Raw genomic sequence first — 13,691 nt, 5'->3', positions numbered from 1 at the left:
ACTAAACAGATACCAATACACTATTTTCCCAGGAATTATTAGTTTTTTCATTTCTAAAACTTTCCATACATAGATCACTCTGTGTATTGTCTTAGGGCTCTAAGCTGCAATACATAAAGAAAAATTTTGGAGAAGAAACTTTCCAAATTCAGTTGGAATTTTACTAAAACCTCAATCAAGCTAGACTATCATTTTGTGTATTTAGCTTAAGACTTCTACCTATTTGAGGATGCTATAACTTATAACCTAATGAACTCTAGGAGATTCAGTCATTCAACCAACATTTGTTGAACACCTATGTTCTACGAGGCACACTTCTAAAAACTAGGGATATACTAGTGGCCAAAATAAATGAATCTCCTGGGCTCAAAGTGTTTATTATCTAAATAGAACAAACATGTAAACAAGTAAATCAGTTAGATATTGGCAAATGCTATAGAGGAAATACGAAAAGGTAATGGAGGAGAGAGGGCATCATGGGTTAAGGTGTGTTGCTTATGATATTTGAGCTTTGCATCGTCAAGTAAATGATGCAAAGTTCTGGGGAAAGAAAGCATTCCAGAGAGAAAGCACAAGTGCAAGGTCCTAAAGCAGGAGGGAGCTGATAAGTTCTGTGCAGCAAATTCCCACAGAGAAGGTCAAAGGCGTTCAGACTAGCCTGCCATCAAGTTCAGGTCAGAAGTGAAAATGAAACTGGCTTCATAGAATAGCAGACTTGGCATCGTGAACTACAAGAGAAAGAAAGAAGTGCACTGGTCCACAGGCTCACCCAGGATAGAAGAAATTAAAAGTAATACAAACAGCAAAATGATACAAGACCTCAGGTCATGTTCATCAGGCCTAGCGAAGACTTGATTCAAAGACATGTAACTCCCTGGGAGGAGCTTCTTCTCTAAGTCAGGCTAAACTGCTGTAACAGAGTCCCCAAACACAATGGATTAAATCAGACTCTTTCTCATGTGGCAGTCCAGAAGTGAACAGTTCAGGGTAAATGGGGGAATTATATCATGCTGAACACATGCCTTCTATCTCTGGGTGTGAGATGGCAGCTCCAGTTGACATTACGTCCCAGGAAAAAGGAAGTAAAAAAGGGAATGGAAAGCAACGAGCTTCCTTTTCAATGGTATAATGCAAAAGTAGAACAAAGTTTTTTCACTCCCATCTTGTTGTCCAAAAAGTAGTGACATGGTCATATCTAAGTGCAAGAGGTTAGATAATGTGGTTTCTCACTAGGTGGCCTTTTGCCAGTGGCAAATGGATATAAAAAGGCAATTTGCAGTTTCTGATACAAATTAGGAGAAGGAAATTTGCAAAGGAGGTTATAGTTATGACTAGGAGTAAAGATGTAGTTGAGCTGTTCCCAAAGCACTATCCCAGCTCCTAAGGAATGGCTGCCCACCCAAGAGATGAGGATGACAAGAGTGGGAACAACAGTACGTAGCAAAGACCGCAGCTGCAGTGAATCACTGAGACAATCCTGGGATGGTCAGCAACCCACAGGGAGGTGGAAGCAGAGGCCTACATAAGATCAAAAGGAATCTCCAAGCCTACTGTGGATTGAATTGTGCCCCACAAAGTCCATGTATTAGAAACTTAACCCCCACTGTGACAGTGTTAAGAGGGTGGGAAATCCTATAGTGGTAATCACTTGAAAAGGTGATTAGATTGTGAGCACCATGCCCAAGTAAATGGATTAATCTACTGATGTTTTAATGGTGCTCATGGATGTGATTCTGAGGGCTTTAAAAAGAGAAAGCGTGAAAAGTTAGCTCTCTCTCTGCTTCTACCTCTCTTGCAACGTGATACCCTGCGTGGCTGAAGTCATCACCAAAGAAGGCCCTCACCAGATGTGTACCCTGGACTTTTGACTTCCCAGCCTCTGCAACTGTAAGCAATAAATATTGTTTCTTTACCAACTACTCAGATTCGAGTATTTATGTTATAAACAACAGAGACAGACTAATACAAAGCCCAAGGGTAGAAATCAGAAGGACTGTGTTTGTAAGCATCCAACCATAGATGCTAAACCAGAGACTAACTGTGGCTATTAATTTTTACTAATTATTATGCCCTCTAGACTGAGGAGAATGTTCTAGGAAATATCATTGATATCAATTAAAATTGTTACAAGTACATATATACAAATATCCCTGTCTTTGTAAATCTATTCAGTTCCTGAGCATAGATTGCTAGAGTTTGGATATTGATTTCAGATAGAGAGGGATACTGAGCACACCAAATCTATTTGTTCCTGAGTTTTACATAGGAAGATATCAGACAGCAAGGAATACCTATTCCTTGGATGCCATATCAAAGTCCTACTACTTCCACTTTTCAACATGGAATTTCTTTATTGGCATGATTTTTATTGTATTTCCCATTTTATTATGTTTCTAGTAAATTTTTCTAATTAGTTTCCATTGCTCCAAGTAAAATTACGTATTTCCTATTCATTTATTCTTCTAAACTGTCAAGAAAGTGTTCAATTCTCAAAAATTCTTATGTTTAGGTATAGAACTTATAAATTACCTAAGGATGACACATCAATTTTTTTATCATTGTAACTGCTACTGAGAATTTATTAAGCAACTAATTTATATTACACATTTGCACACATTTTGTGAACCTGAGGCACATTCCTTGAAAAATATATCTTGCCCTATACCCTAAGTCATTTGATTAACTAGACACTGGAAAAGATATACAGTCAATAGCTGCCCCTTCCACCTCAACACCTTAATGGCTGGTTCCAGAAAGAGGCAAAACAGGTGAGGTGAGTGGGTAAGGGCTGGTTTATAACCAAGCTGGCTCAGATAGACACAATTCTTGCTGGGGATCTGAAAGCATTCTTATACAGGACTTAGATAGGAATTTAATCTAATATTAAAATACTAAGGAATTAAATGTTTTCTATATTACTTCTCAAGGTATGACAATGGCCCTATTGGTTGAGTTGTGGGGATGCTGAAGGAGGAAGCACTATCATTGGCTGGGCCAGCCAGTCTCTCTCTCTCTCTCTTTCTCCTCCTGCACTTTCCTTCTACAACTTCCTCCCATACCCTCTAGTTCCTCTATCAGAAAAGCAGGATATTTTTTTAACCCTGACTCAATCTTGACTAAGGTAAGCTATACCTAAGTTGCTCTACCTAAACAACTTTTAGATGCACATAGAACTCTGTACAACATGTTTATTCCTTTAAAAATATACAAAGAGGACTCACTATGCATCAGGCTATTTTCTAGGCATGGGGGAGGCAACAATAAAAAAGCAGACAAGTCCTCTCTGATTGACAGAATTTACATTTTAGTGGATTTGCTTTCTAAACTATCTTTACTACAGTCTGAATCTGGATGTTAACCCCTGGCTTTCCACACTGATTCCCAAATGTCAGTTGATATTTTTTCTCCTTCATCACAGGAACTCATTTTGATAACAGGACCTATAGGTTGGCATTCCAAAGATGAGTTCATAGTTCACAGGATAATCTCTTTGCTTCCATCTCCATTCTCATGGTTTTCTCTAACAAATCTATTCTCCAGTCTTTTCCTATGACTTGAATCCCACCCAGCTCTTGCTAGTGTCCTGAGTTAACACCCAGGGACATTTCGTTAACTTCAAATAGTCAAAAGTTTGGAGGTGGGTACATACCAATGGTTGGCCCACCTGGTCTTTGAATATCACATCCCTGGGTCCTTGCTTTTTTACTTAAGTCTACAGCTGAGAACTGGTGATACCTCGTATAGAAACATGTAAATGTTATTTTCCTGACCATGACTAGAGATTGCTAAATCCTCATGGACTCTGCCTTGCCTCGGCTGAACATCCTCTTTCATTTCCCACATTTTGGACAAACACTCCTCTCCCCACCCTAGTGTCTGTTTTAAATTCATACACATCTGTGTTATCAAAAATAAAATTGTGGGCAAAAGTATAGCCACAGAAATTCCTACAACTGCTTCTCCATCTCTTCAAGTATATAAATTATGTACTATTTGTAAATTGTCATTCCAGATTCGTCACTGCACAAAGGAATGTAAATCTTTTCAATTATGACTGATAAACATCATCATATGTTTGTCTGGACCTTGGCTCCACTGTAACAGCAGCAGTCCCTTTGGAAACGCCAAACTCAAAATGAATGTGCTACTACGTTGGTCCAAAGGCCATTAAAAGGCAGCAGTTGGTCATGAGCTAACATTTTATTTAAATCCAACATGTTGGAAAAACACCACACATCAAAAAAATTAATTTTGAAGTGAAATGTTTAATTTAAATTATATTATCCCTTGCTCTCTATTTTCATCTGTAAGTGCATTGCTAACAGTCACCATAACTTATTTTGCTCTTTCCTTCATAAACTGTGACGTATTCATCATCCATCACACTGAAACACTTAAGTTACAGGCAGTTTACTCACATTAGATCTCATTAGCAATTACACCAGTGTTCACAATACATTACCTCATTTGTCTCACAGCCCATATAGTTTTTTACATAATGAATTAGACCAATTAGTCTCACATGACACAAGGAAATCTTAAATAACACTGTCCTTACTTTAAGACAAGCTTGACTGAAGTGCAATAAAAGAAACTATAAAATTAATTTGTTTTATAAGATAGCAAAATTAGATAACTAAACTTCAAGTTAAATGTTTGTGGTCAGGGTTGGGTGTCAGAGAAAAGAAAAGTAGTAGAAGGAAGAACAATGCTTTACTCAGTTTGGTTTTTGCAAGACAAAAATTTATTATTTGCATAGCTAAGAGCCATGTTTAAATGCCCCAACTAACTTGCTTATAGACTTTTCAATTGAGGCCATTATCGTCCTTAGGGAAAAACCTTGCTGACTGCAATCAACCAAGAAATTTACAGCTACTTCACTGATCAATAGCTAGAGATTTTTGGAGGCACAAAGTCAGCCCTCTATCCCGTCTTTATTTTGCCAGTACAGAGTTGTTTCTTAGTGGCCTTCAAGCTCCTTTCAAATGATTCTTTCTAACACTGAATCCAATTTCCTATCCACTGTTAGTATTTCTGTCTTCAAACTTCAGACAGAATCATAAAACACATAGGGTTGATAGGTGTTACCCAACCAAGGGTACATTTTATCCTGAGGAGGCAAATCCTAAAGGCTCCCAGCACCCCATCTGCATTCTCCATAACCCTAGAAGGGTCCTGTGCCTTGGTACCAATATAGTAATTATCTCTCTTTGTAGATCATAATTACTTTCCTCATTGTTCTATCAAGGACTGTCGCTGCAATGAAACGACTGTGGGCTGCTTAACTAGTTTGAAGTGCCCCCAGTCTTCCATTTATGGGCATAATAAATTGTGTCACCCGAGGAGTGAAGGGAAGATACAAATCTGGTAGCAAATCAGTTCCTAAAAATATGCTCAAGAACCTAGAGGCAAAATTTGACCCAATCATTCATTTAATCAAGGTGACTCTTAATCTGTCTTTTTTTAATGTCACAGTAGTTAAAGATAATTTAGCACTGAAGGGGGAGGTGAAATAAGAATTCTGGGTGAATAGGGAAAGGGGTTTTCAGAGAACTCTCACATTCTAAGAATGAATTTTCCTTTTCCTTCTAAACCACGCATCCTCTTGGAAGGAAGTATACACTAGAGAAAATAAATCATCAAGACAGAAGGATTACAGTCTTTTAAACATGCCTGATTGGAAGGTTCATTTTCCTCTTTCTGCCATTTTCTTCTGCTTTTACAAAAATATTTCACATACTAAAAGTTGTCTCCCAGACTTCACTTAAACCACGTGCCTTATGTTCAGATTGAATCTTTTAAACTGTGGGTTTTTTTTTTTTTTTTTTGTAAATAGGCTTTTGGAAATGCTAATCACTAGCAGTTTGGAAAATATTGACTCCAGTATTTGCTATCCAGAGTTGAATTCAGAAAGTCAAGAACTTTCCAAGTTAACTTTTCTTTTTCTCAACTCCCACAGTTCCATGTAAGTTCTCATTATACCTAGTGGGCAGCTCAGGGAATCTTGTGTCACTGAGTTAGGACAAAATAGAAATGTTAATTTTGAATTTGCATCCTTAAGAGACCTTCAATATTGCCTTAAAAGCTCAAAAATGACCCAGTTTTACCAAATGAAAAATGCAGAGTATCTTCTACACAGGTGGTCGGAAACTCATTTCAATTAGTCTTTTTTTTTTATAAACTCCTGGTATTTAGCTTTTTGCTAGTCTCATTTGGAGATCCCCAGAATTACATGAAACAACCCCCCTACCCCAGACTTTGCAGTGTACATGGAGAACTGATTTATGCATGCAAAACAAATTTTAAAATTGTACCAGAAATTATAACCTAAGGTGACAATGGTCACTGTTGGGGAGAGAAAAGATCAAATTGAGACAAAGAAGATGGAAAAGATGGCACTGAGAATCTTTAACAGTGGGAAGGATTTGGCTATCTGGACATGGTTCAGAGATCCCATATGTTCTTTCAAGAGACTTTTTAACTTTGCCTAATGGATCTCCAAGCAGAACTCCAGTCCTTCTCATGTTTAAGGGCCTCCCTGGCACAAAGGGGCCTGTGGCGCCCATCTGTCCTGAATAAATGACTCACACTATGTGACCCAATGACTCACACTATGTGACCCGAAGTCTCACAATAAGGCTGTCTTGAAGAAGCAGGTAGGGTGGCTTACTGTCAGATCCAGTGGTCATTAGAAAGAGTAGATTTGAATTACTACTCTCAAACTTTTTCCAAATACTTATCCCATTATTTTTTTAATCATAACGTCCCACTGGCTTCCTTGCTTTCTTTGGTGACAACCAGAAACACAAGTTTCTGGTGACTGCTCAAATACATGGCCTCCCTGTGCAGTTACTGAAAGAAAGTGAGCCGAAACATTGGGTACCAATCAAGCCTTATTAAAGGAAAAAAATCTGCTGGGCTGTGCTCAAAATAGAGGACAGCACCAGGTGTGGGAGTAGGAGAGCTTATACAGGGTACCAAGGGCTGGCTGATACAATCAATGAGGGGCATTATGCTAATGTGGAAGCTATGCACCAGGGTGGAGAACACCCTTGCAGAAGCAAAAGGGTTTCTGTTTCTCAGAAATCATGAGGTTTCTTACAAAGGGAGGAGCTGGTGACCACTTTGTGTTTATTGTGTGCAAAATGACACTGGTCACGTCCAAGATCCATCAGTTACTTAGCATCTTGTATGCTTGCACAGCATAGGCCAGAAAATCTGTTTAAAGTTCTCTCATATGTTAAGATGCTGACTGTGTAATACCCTTGCCTGTCATTTCCAAGACCGGTGGATTTGCAGTGATAGATCTATGTCCTTTGGGTTTCATTATAACTCTAGGCCTCCACAGAGACACTTTCTTCAATCTTTCCTAGGCTTTAATCATTCATTTCTCTAGTCCCATGTATAGCCTGCACCAGGAAGAGCCTATACCTCTAAGACAGGAATAACTTCAGTAATAATAACAAATATTTACTGCATGGTTATTATATGCCAATCACTTCACCATGAAATTTAAGTACGAATTTAATCCCCACAACCATGCTGCAAAGTCACTACTATATCTCTATTATATGGATAGGAACCAAGGCTCAAAGAGCTTGAATGACTTACCCAAGGCCACTTAAAGAGAATTCTAAGCCATTTCTGACGCTAGGGCTCTCATCACCGCAGGGCATTGTTTGGGGATGAAAAACAAGTTCTTCTTCATTCTCCCCCAGAAGAGCACCTGCCCATTTTCTGTCTGTCAAAGAGCCCCATAAGACACTTACAGGAAAATGCTGTTTCTGTTCCATATACTGTAAGGACTGTGGAAAGGTCTCCTTGAAAATCACAAAATGTTAAAGTTGAACCTGAACTTGAAGATTAACTAACCCCAAACCTTTTATTTTCAAAAACATCCTTAGTATCAAGCAGTTCCTTATCAGCAGAGCAGGAATCAGAATCTATAACCTAATTTCAAATATAAGTAAATGTTTTTGTTACCTGACACAGATGCCACATGACTTTAAAGACTTCTCTTCCTGAATAAGTTAGAATAATGAGGGTAACATGAACTGTTGTAACGAATAAATTCCAAAATTTCATGGGCTCCACATCATCATCCATTATCAGTTCATTGGGGGTGTTTCTGGATGGCAAAGGGTTTTTCCCTAGAGGTGACTGAAGAACCAAGGCTGCTGCGAATCTCATGGTTTCATCTTCTTCTGGGATTTCAGTATCCTCCACTTCTAGCTAGTGGAATGAGATGAGCAAGATATTCTTGCACTTCAAAATAGAAGTGATACCTATTTACATCACAATTTTTACATTGCACAAGTGAAAACTTGCCACGTAGCTGCAGTTGGATACAAAGAGGACTGGAAAATGTATTCCTTGTCAGGTATTTGTTTCCCAGCAAAAGTGTCACTCTGAGGAAGGGAAACCACACATTTGTGGTGGATAGCTAGGCATCTCTGTCACATCTTTTTCTTCCACATACCTCCAAAATAACAAATTCCAGTTTCAAATATCCACTAGTGAGTTGAATTGCAAGACCTCTAATTTTTGAAATTCTGTTCTGAATTTCAAACCCTGAGTATGACAGGTCAGATTATTTTTCCCAACTTTTTACCCACTTCCTTAAAAGAATCATGTATCCATGCCCTTTGCCATGAGTCAGTGACTTGACTCCCATTACGGGCAGAGAAAACACTTTCCCACCGCATTGATGTTGGGCTTGATAAGATGATTTGCTTTGGCTAGCAAATGTGGGTGATGGTAACAGTATTCCAGTTTTATGGTAAGGCTTGAAGAAATATGTTTGTCTGTTCATCCTCTTGATTCTCTGCACCCACTGTGAGAAGAACATGCCACAAGCAGTCAGTCCCCCCAGAACAAGTAGATATGTGGAGTAGACCTGAATGCAACCTCAGTCTGGAACCAAACCTAGCTGATTTCAGCCAAACCCAGCCAAATCCTAAGCAAGAAAAATAAATGCTCATTTTACATGCCAGTAAGGTTTGAGGCCTTGTTTGTTACACAGCCTTACTTTAGCAATAGTTAACTAATGCAATGAGATTTGATCATTCTATAAGTAATTAACAGCTGGCTTTCTAGGAAGGAATCTGTAGACAAAATGACCAGCTTAGATTTCAAGGATACCAAAGATTTCTTTGACCAAAAAAAAAAGAGTGTGTTTTCCACTGATGTGCCTAGGAGTATTTTACTCATTTTAAGAGTTCCGGGAAAATATATTTTACTGTCTTTTATTATTAGGGGAGTGTAGTTCCCCTCCAGAAATAAGTCCAAGAAAACATGGAGAAAATGTAGAGACACTAATTGCACAGTCTACTTTTTAGCCCACGGTAGCACAGCAGACATTCCTCAGGCCAGTGAGGAGGGCATTATGGGGAAGTAGAACTTCCCAGGATTTCTTGTTCAATTTCCTCTTAAGCCATAGAAACATATAAGATAGAAAATGTTTGCTTTCATTTCGCAAAGAAACATTTTCACATACATAAGGATTAAATCTGCAGCCATGCGTTTCTCTAGTTGCTCTGATTCAAAGGACAATGAAACTTTTCTTATCTCTGGAAAAGCCAAACAGTTACATCCTAGGACAGGCACCTAAGTTGGCACTGAAGATGGCAGGGAGCACTACCTTCCTACATACTTACCTGTCAAAAGAGATGAAGACCAGAACTTGGAGACATCTCTAGGTTGGAGACACACGGGACTATGAGGCTCCTGGGGACATTTTATTTCCATGCCAAAGGATTCAAGTTAGAACTCAAGAATTCAACGCTTTTAGGAGGGGAGAGGCAGCTGCCTCTTTACCTTTTATAAGCAGAGTAAAATGGTTTTGCCTTATTTCTCACTTATAGAGTGTCTGGCTCCTCGCAGAGGACATGTGATCGATTTTCATCGCAGCATCCAGGGACAAGGCCAAAGGCAAGGGGGCCAATGCCCATATTATTTACTGTGAGGTAATTCATAAGAAATCTGTCTCTGATCCACAACATTTCATGTGCATGATAAAATTAATAAAGACAAATATTAGAAACCCAAAAACCACAAACTAGACTAAAGAAAGTTATAAATAACCTTTACCAATTTTATAATTTTTGCTGACTTTGGCCCTATTCCCAGGGTAACTAATGCTAAATGAAGTACCCTCTTCTTGTCTGCAAAATCTGAATAGGCAACAAGTACAGACTGTAGATGAGCTAAGTCTCATACCATGACAGGCAACAAGGAGCTGAGGCCTCCTGCCAGCAACCACATGAGTGAGGTTGGAAACAGCTCCTTCAGCCCGTGTCTAGCTTTCAGATGATGGCACTCCTGGCCAGCAGCTTGCTTGCAACCTTGTGGAGACAGACCTTGAGTCAAAACCATCCAGATAAGCCACTCCTAAACGCCTAACTCTCAGAAATCGTGTGAGATAATATATTCTTGTTGTTTAAAACTGCTAAATTTGGGGGTAATTTATTAAGCAGGATAGATAACTAATACCTGCATGTAAAATATTTTTGTGGACCTAGTGACACAATCAAAGCTTAATAAATATTAGCCTTACTACTGGTTAATGAAGACTATGCTACTTATCTCCTAAACAAATGCTCTTCCCTCCATGACATACCATTTCAGAAGTTCCAGAAAGCCAAGGGAAAATGTATCAGAGGCAATATTTGAAAAAATAATGACTCAGAATATTTCTAACCAACAAAAAGGAGAATTCTACAGATACAGGAAAACCAAGAATTTCCAAGCAAGATGAATTTTAAAAGTATTCATACCAATATATCTGACAGTGAAACTACAAAAGGCTGAAGCCAAATAGAAAGTCTTGAAAGCACCCAGAGAATAAAGACCGCCTTCCAGTGTAGGATTACCTGACTGCTGACTTATTCCACAGCAACAATGAAAGCCATAGAGAGTAAATTGATATTTATCTTCTGGCATCCAGAATCCTATACCTATTGAAAATGTCTTTCACAGATGAAAGCAAAACAAAGACGTTTTCATACAAACAAAAAACAGAGAGGAAATTACTAGCACATCTCAACTAAAGGAAACTCAAATATATACTCCAAGTATAAGGAAAATAAGATCAGATACGAGTTATAAGAAGCAAGAATTAATGAAAAGCCAAAAAAAAAAAAAAGTTGAAATATTTGGAGAACCAAAAACAAAAGAAAACATTGGCTGCAAAAAAAAAAAAAATGTAATACAACAGGAATATATGTCAGGAGAAAGTAAATGGAACTAAAGTAGTCTGAGTTACTTTGTTTTGTCTACAATGAAATTCAGACACTGGGAAGTCAAAAATGCATATTACAATTTCCAGGATCATTATTTGAAAGAAGAAAAACAGAGTGCATAAATTTCAAAAAATTATAGGAAGAAATGTAAAAATAAAAAATCAGTTCAAAATAATGAAAGAAAAAAATGAAACATTCAAAAATGGGACAAAGGAAGAGCATAAAATAAAAAATTGGATTTAAACTCCAATACATAAGTATAATTATATGAAATATAAATGGACTAAATGCTTTTAGTGATTTTCAGAATGGGAAAAAAATTAAAAAACCCACAATCCAACTATATGCTCTTTATAACACACATTTTAAAAAAACAGAATAAAAAAGCTAGAAAGTTTGAAAATAAAAAGATGGGAACAGTTATAGAATACAAATACCACTAAAACAGAAACCTGTAATACATATTAATACAAGAAAGAATACAGTAAGACAAAATGTTTTATTAGAGATAAAACCACTTCATAAGGATGGAAAATTACTCCCCAGGAAGAGATAACAATTTTTTTAAATTTTATTTTATTTTGCTAATATACAATGTGGTTGATTATTGTGGCCCATTACCAAAACCTACCTCCCTCCCCCTCTCTCCCCTCCCTCCCAACAAACTCATATCTGTTTGCTTGTCATAACAACTTCAAGGAATTGTAATTGTTGTATCTTCTTCCCTCCCCCCCCCAGTTTATTTGTGTATTTATTTATTTTTAGCTCCCACAAATAAATGAGAACATGATATTTCTCTTTCTGTGCCTGAATCATTTCACTTAATATAATTCTCTCTAGGCCCATTCATGTTGTTGCAAATGGCAGTATTTCATTCGTTTTTATAGCTGAGTAGTATTCTATTGTGTAGATGTACCACATTTTCCATATCCACTCATCTGATGATGGACATTTGGGCTGGTTCCAACTCTTAGCTATTGTAAAGAGTGCCGCAGTGTACATGGGAGAACAGGTATCCCTTTGACTTGATGATTTCCATTCCTCTGGGTATATTCCCAGCAGTGGGATAGCTGGGTCAGATGGTAGATCTATCTGCAATTGTTTGAGGAAACTCCATACCATTTTCCATTGAGACTGCACCATTTTGCAGTCCCACCAACAGTGTATGAGAATTCCTTTTTCTCCGCAACCTTGTCAGCATTTATCGTTCACAGTCTTTTGGATATTAGCCATCCTAACTGGGGTGAGATGGTATCTCAGTGTGGTTTTGATTTGCATTTCCCAAATGCTGAGTGATGTTGAGCATTTTTTCATGTGGCTGGAGATAACAATTTTCAATGTGTGTGTACCTCTCTCAGGGTGCACACAAAGAAGAGGCTATGTGCACACACAGAGATGACAGCAGCCTACAAGCCAAGAGAAGAGTGAAACCTATCTTGTCAGCACCTTGATCTTCAACTTCCCTGTGAGAAATAAATTTCTGTTGCTTAAGTCACCCAGTCTGTGATATTTTGTCATGGTATCCTGAGCTCACTAATATACTGAAATAGACTTAAGAAAAAAATAGAAAACATCAATAGCTATCTAACTACTAAACAAATTGAATCAGTACTCAAAAATCTTTCCACAGAAAAAAATCCAAGCAAAGATGGCTTCTCTGGTGATTCAAATACTCAAAAAGCAATAACTCCAATCACACACCCAATCTCACCCAGAAAACAGAAGAAGGAAAAATAAAACACCCTTCCAATTCATTACCCTGATAACAAAACAAACATGAACAGTGTAAAGAAGAAAATTACAAGTCATCTCTCTCATGAACTTAGATTCAAAAATCCTCTGCACGATAGTAGCAAATTAAATCCAGCACTATATAAAATAGGTAATACATTATGACCATGTCAGATTTATTCAAGGAATTCATGGTTGTAACATTTGAAAATCAAGCAAAACAATTCACCACATTAACAGATTAAAAGAAAAAAATCATGTAATCATCATCATAATAGATAAAGAGAAAACATTTGATAAAATAAAAATTTATTAAAGATTAACAATTAGATAAAAAGATAAGGTAACTAGGTATCAATGTAACACAGATGTGACAATCTCTGAAGGAAAAAAGATACAACTTTATGCCGAAATATTAAAGGCAACCTAAATGTATCAGAAAACAGAATATCTTTTTGGTTTGGAAAAATCAACACTGAAGAATGGGAAAATATGAAAAACAATTATATTATATTTTATAATAAAATATTATATTATAAAAATATCAATTTTATCAAAATCTATCTTTAGATTCAATGTACCCCAATCAAAATTCCAAAAATTTTGCTTTGCAAGAAAGGGGAAATGGCTATTAAACTTTATATGCAGAAAAGGGCCAAGAATCAAAACATTAAATAAGAAAAACAGATTTGGAAAACTTACCCAATTCAGGTATAAAGA

Source organism: Cynocephalus volans, chromosome 5, assembly GCF_027409185.1.
Source record: "Cynocephalus volans isolate mCynVol1 chromosome 5, mCynVol1.pri, whole genome shotgun sequence".
In the NCBI taxonomy this organism is placed as follows: Eukaryota; Metazoa; Chordata; class Mammalia; order Dermoptera; family Cynocephalidae; genus Cynocephalus; species Cynocephalus volans.
The sequence above is the reverse complement of the archived record's forward strand: the minus strand, read 5'-3'. Positions refer to the sequence as shown.